This window comes from Podarcis vaucheri (assembly GCF_965113315.1).
Source record: "Podarcis vaucheri genome assembly, chromosome: 2".
In the NCBI taxonomy this organism is placed as follows: domain Eukaryota; kingdom Metazoa; phylum Chordata; class Lepidosauria; order Squamata; family Lacertidae; genus Podarcis; species Podarcis vaucheri.
In genome coordinates, this window is record NC_138760.1 from 101,204,071 (window position 1) to 101,210,021 (window position 5,951).

The window sequence follows — 5,951 nt, forward strand, 5'->3', positions numbered from 1 at the left end:
ACTCCTCACTGTGGCGGGCGCTGTACTGGCTGTGATGTCGCATGGGGCGGTGCGTGCCTTAGTCACACACTGTCCCGACGTCACCTTCCCGCCCGCTGTCAGATCGTGGCTCCGGAGATATATTTGTTTTAAATGTCGCAATGGTTTTGCGGCTCCCAGTTGTTGTTTTTTCTTCGGAAACGGGTCCAAGTGGCTCTTTTTGTCTGAAAGGTTGCAGACCCCTGTGTTAGGGGATTCAGACACAAATCTTCTCAGAGGTCTAGAGGCCCTAGGCATCGTAAAAGCAAGACCCTCAAGTTTTGAGGCCCCCTAGCAATTAAAAATATATATGAAGAAACATAAAAACAAAATATGGCACAATGGGGCAGTGGGGAGGTGAGAAATTATCTGAATTTCTTAAAACACACAGACACGTTTTCTAGCATTTTTGAGGGCAAATGCACCAATTTGCGGCCCCAAGCTAAGAGAGCGTCACATTCTGGTCTGACAGGCATAAATGCAAGTTGCTAAACTTATCAAACACAAAAACAAGACAAGACAGCAAGTGCCTAAATTTGAGGCTCCCTTTGAGCTCTAGGCCCCGCCACAAATGGCCCCACCCGCCACAAATGGCCCTGATCAACTGGCCAAATTGCAGCAATGGGGCAGAGGTAGGTGAGAAGAAATCTCAGCGTGGAAATCGTTATCCCGCTGTACCAAGGTACCGATCCAGCTCACCAAGAGAGAATTGCTGCAAATATAAGGGTGGATTGGTGGGGAGAATCCAAATCTCAGGAGATATTTCCAGTTGCTGGTAAGGCATAGAAATAAACATCGCACTGCTCAGAGAGTAGCAAAAAGAGAGAAAAAAAGGGAAGGCTGGGAAATTGAAGCAAGAACACCACAAGCAAATGAGGTATATTGTTTACCGTCTCTCACACAAAGCCCACAAAACAAAACACGCCTTTTTCCCTCACGGTGACTTTACTCCCTGCAATAACCTTGATTGTTCTTTGGGCCGGTCTTCCATTCCTCCCGGGCAGCGCTTAATCATTTCATTTCTAGGCTCAAGGTTCACTGTTTGTCATTTATCTGCATTGGCTTTTTGGCATCCGCTAGCCCAAGGTATGGGACTAATCTGAGCCACTCTCCACCTGCCCATATTATTCTTTATTATTGACTGTTCCCCTCCATTTGGCACAGGCTGCACTGGAAAAACCTCGCTTTTCTGTATAGGCACCCGGCAGAGTGGAGTCGTCCCCTCTTCCTTCTGAGGCCCTCCTGGCTTTAGGCTCACAATATTATGCTTTCCAGAACCCTCCCTTTTTCATAATCTCCGATAGCTCCTTAATAAACTACTTAGCTGTATAAAGTATTTAACTGGTCTGTAATTTCCTGGTAAGCCAGCAGGTTCCCTAATAAATATACTAGTGTTTTGCTGGCAGCAAGCCAGGATTCAGGAATCTCTCATGAACTCCACTCGAAGGGAGCTTGTAAAAACATTTGCTCAAGCTTCTCCAGTTTCCAGCCTTCCTTCCTTTGCCATTCTCAGCTGTACATTAACCAAAAACCTCTCTCACTTATCAGGCTTTATTTTATTTTTTATTTTTAAAAAGAAGTCTACATTGTGAATTATGTTCCATCCCCCTTTAAAGCACCTCTGCACGTATCGTTTGCAACAAAAGGCTTGGGGTGTGTACTTCTTTAAGCACAGGGGCAAAAGGTTTATGTTGCATGAGCATCTCAATCCTTAGTGAAATTTCAGAACTCTTAATTTCAGCTGTCCTTCATTGCTTACCCCAACAATCCCACAGTTCCCTGCACCACAATGTCTTGAGGTAAGGCAGGGAAAAAGTGCAGCTATGACATCTTGTCCATACCTGGAATACTGTGTCCAGTTCTGGGCGCCACCACTTAAGGAGGATATAGACAAGCTGGAATATATGCAGAGGAGGGTGACCAAGATGATAAAAGGTCTGGAAACCAAACCTTATGAGGAATGCTTGAAGGAGCTGGGTATGTTTGGCCTGGAAAAGAGGAGACTGAGAGGGAAATGATAGTCATCGTCAAATATCTCAAGGGCTGTCACATGGAAGAGGGAACAAGCTTGTTTTCTCCTGTTCCGGAGGGTAGGACCCAAACCAATGGCTTCAAGTTACAAGAAAGGAGATTTCGACTAAACATTTGGAAAAACAGTAAGCGCTGTTTGACTGTGGAACAGTCTCCCACGAGAATTGGTGGAGTCCCCTTTCTTGGAAGTTTTAAAGCAGAAGCTGGACATCCATTTTTCATGAATTCTTGATATTTCTGCATTGCAGGGGTTTGGACTAGATGACCCTCTGGGTCCCTTCCAACTCTACAATTCTATGATTCTATGACTCTTTGACAATCCATTTGGCACCAGGCTAAACATGTTTTTTTTATCTCCCTGGGCATTTTAAGTGTTGGGTATTGGCTGTATTGTTGCATTTTATCTCGGTATGATTATTTTAGTTTCCTTCAGTTATAAGGCTGAAGGGTGAATGTGAAAAATCTTTTGATTTAATAAAATACAGTTTCCCCAGCAGCAGCAGCAGCAGCAGCAGCAGCAGCAGCAGTGCTTCAGTAATAATAGTAATTATTATTATTATTATTATTAGTAGTAGTAGTAGTACTAGTACCCTGCCTATCTGGCTGGGTTTCCCCAGCCACTCTGGGCAGCTCCCAACAAAATTAAAAGCACAATAAAACATCAGACATTAAAAACTTCCCTAAACAGGGCTGCCTTCAGATGTCTTCTAAAAGTCCGATAGTTGTTTATTTCCTTGACATCTGATGGGAGGGTGTTCCACAGGGCGGGCGCTACTACCGAGAAGGCCCTCTGCCTAGCAAAGGCAAGATGAGAGCAACACCAAGATGGCAGTGATGCAGACATTTCCTTCCCTGTCAGGAAGCCTGAAGATGGTCAGCAGCTGTTGCCATGGTAGGTGAAGTGTGAGCATTCCCAGCATACACACTCGCTGTGAAAAAAAGTGCCTGTGACAAATGACACACCCCCATATGTAGATTCTTAAAGAAACCAGGTAATGGGACCTGCAAGTTCTTTTTATTTATTTATTTATTTTTACTTTATGACCTGAAATTATTGGACTTTTGTGAGCCACCTTGAATATGCTTCAGTAAATAAAATAGATAGACCTGACTTTTCCTTCTCAGCCTGTAGCCAACACAGAGAGAGACGAGTTGTCCAGTGCAGGGATTTCTGAAGCCCCGTTATGTTTGGATTGGAAGAGAAGTAGAGCCATATCCAGGCTTCAGTTGGGCTCTGCTTAGCTGCAAAGAGGGGGGAAAGGGGGGGAATAACAACAAAAAGTTGAAGATTGGCATCTAGATTTCGGATTTCATAGCCAAATCTGAATAAAACCTTCAACGTTCTACTTTATTTTTGTTCTGAAGCAGATGTTTGGTCTACCTTCAACAAGAATTGCTTCATTTTTTAATTAAAAATATTTTGCATGTATTCCGTATATCTTGAGGGAGTGTGTGTGTGTGTGTGTACATGTTGGCTGTTTGCCTTCTGAAAAACATTTGTGCTGCACTCCAGGTTCCCTCTACAATATGATAGCTTGGTTGAAAGCCTGGCCTGTTCCCCTAGAGTGCGTTGTAAATTGTGCATTAGAAACAAAGGAAGTAAGGAGGGACCGGATGCCATTTTGTTTGAAGTAAAACCATATGGCAAAAGCAATATAAGACTGAATTGCAGACTCCCTAAAATGCCAAGCGTTATAGCTTGCTCCCCAAAGGACAGGTGTTACCTTAGAAATGAGTTGATCCTCGAAACAACTAAATCCTCTTAGACATATGCCCATCTGTTCTGCAACTAACTTCTCTAAAAGGGTTGCCTTTTTAACAAAAAAAGAGTAGTTTTCGGCTACAGCTGGGAGTGGCGAGTTCCTACCTTCTCCCCACAACTGCCTGCAAACTTTTTTCAAAATAAAAAGTCACGATTTCCCCATTTGAAAACAAACCAATGCAATGTTCATTTGAGATAAACCTGCTGCAGTTTTATTCTTAATATCCCAGCCCATATTGCCAACTGCTTTCTGGTGCATTTAATAGGTACAGTACAGTGGTACCTCGGGTTACATACGCTTCAGGTTACATACGCTTCAGGTTACAGACTCCGCTTAACCCAGTGCTTCAGGTTAAGAACTTTGCTTCAGGATGCGAACAGAAATCGTGTTCCGGCGGCACGACGGCAGCAGGAGGCCCCATTAGCTAAAGTGGTGCTTCAGGTTAAGAACAGTTTCAGGTTAAGAACGGACCTCCAGAACGAATTAAGTGCTTAACCTGAGGTACCACTGTATAAGGCAACAGAGATAGAAGGCTCACAAACACTTTTTGTTTTTCCTGTGTTTTCTTCCATTTGTCCTGTGATTTGTAGGCACGGGTCTGATAGATTTTTCTTTTCCCTGCTGCAAAAGAAAACTAGCGCCCATAATCCCTGACCATGTTAGTTGAGGGTGGCCTGATGGGAGCTGGGGCTCAACCACATCTTGATGGTGCTGCTTGGCCACCCCTCCCATATTCAATATTCAAATGTTGTGCCCCTGTATGGACCTCAGGGGATGCCAGAGGCAGCTCAGGAGGTCCAGGTAGACTGGGGTGAGGTACCGCTGAACTGGAACACACATCAATCTGCAGAGAAACACATGAACATTTGTTCTGGTAAACAGCGGGATTTCCCGAGGGAAAGGAGTGGAACAAGGAGAAGTGTGGACAAGCCCTTTGTCTGAGAGTAAGATCCTTTGAACTCAGTGCGACTTATTTCTGAGTGGACACGTATAGGATCGTATAGACTCCCAAATGAATAGCTCCATGTACCTAAAAGGGAAGATAGCTTTCCTTTGGTTTTGTTAAGAGCGGGGGGGGGGGGGCCTAAATAAGTATAGTAACCAGACTGCTAATGGAGTTAAAGGGGGCCATCCGTAAAAGGAGAATTTCTGTCTAAAACAAAAACACCAGTCACCATCTAACAGAGGAACTATAGCCTGCCAATGCTCTAAAAGGCAGTCGCGAGAGCTAATTATCCGCAGCAGTATAAGACCAGCAATTCCATCTTGTCAGGCTGAGTAGCAAATCCAAATTGACCCATTTATCTGCCATGCTCTCGCACACTAATGACCCCCCTTGTACCTGCGCTGACCAAATAACCTCCCCTTCTGCCACTCACCATATCCCAGGAAGACATTGAACTGTAATCATTTAGAGGTGCGTGAGCATAACTCTTGGCCCTGTCTCTCCAGCAGCACTTCTAAAGATTTACTGTCTCGGTACTTTGGAGCAGTAAAGCGGAAATACAGTGAAGGACAGTTTTGAGGTTTGCCACTTATCTGAGGGAGAGTAACAGGCAAGAGGCAAGGGAAGTATTATTATTATTATTATTATTATTATTATTATTATTATTATTATTAATTTCTATTCTGCTGTGTGTGTGTGTGTATAATCTCACTTTCTTGCCCCAAGCTTGAGCAGGATACAAATATAATTGAATGGTTTAAATGCAGCCTGGTTGTGATTTGGGCTGCTGGCTTATCAGAAAAACACGCCTGGCCTGCAGTGTCCTGTTCAGCACAGTGGGTTAAACTTTGCCTAGCATGGAAGGAAGCATTATCACCTGCTAATGTCTGTACAGCAGGTTTTTTTCAAAGTTTCAGCTATAGTGGCAGGTTGAAAAAGGTTGCATCCCTAGCTGTGATTTGCCCATTTCGTGAACTTCACATGAATACTCTCCATTCATAGGCTTACTACTGGAACAAAACGGATTACGTGAGCGTGGTTCACGTGTATAGTTCAATGTGTGTACGGCCTGTGTACCTGTTGTTTGCAAATAGTTGCAGGTACATGTCCAGAGACAATTTGTGCCCTGTGTTCAGTGTAACATGTGTACAAGCCTATTCTCTAACACCCTCCCACCCACCCACCCACCCAAC

At 44.0% G+C, this 5,951-nt stretch overlaps 1 long non-coding RNA gene across 1 annotated transcript; it reads left to right on the plus strand.

Moving 5' to 3' along the window:
- The first annotated feature begins 253 nt into the window (after positions 1–253).
- LOC309525467 lies at positions 254–5,416 on the plus strand. The gene is made up of 3 exons (XR_014216316.1): positions 254–793; positions 2,813–2,941; positions 5,265–5,416. It is a non-coding gene; the product is annotated as an uncharacterized lncRNA (long non-coding RNA).
- Positions 5,417–5,951: the final 535 nt, after the last annotated feature.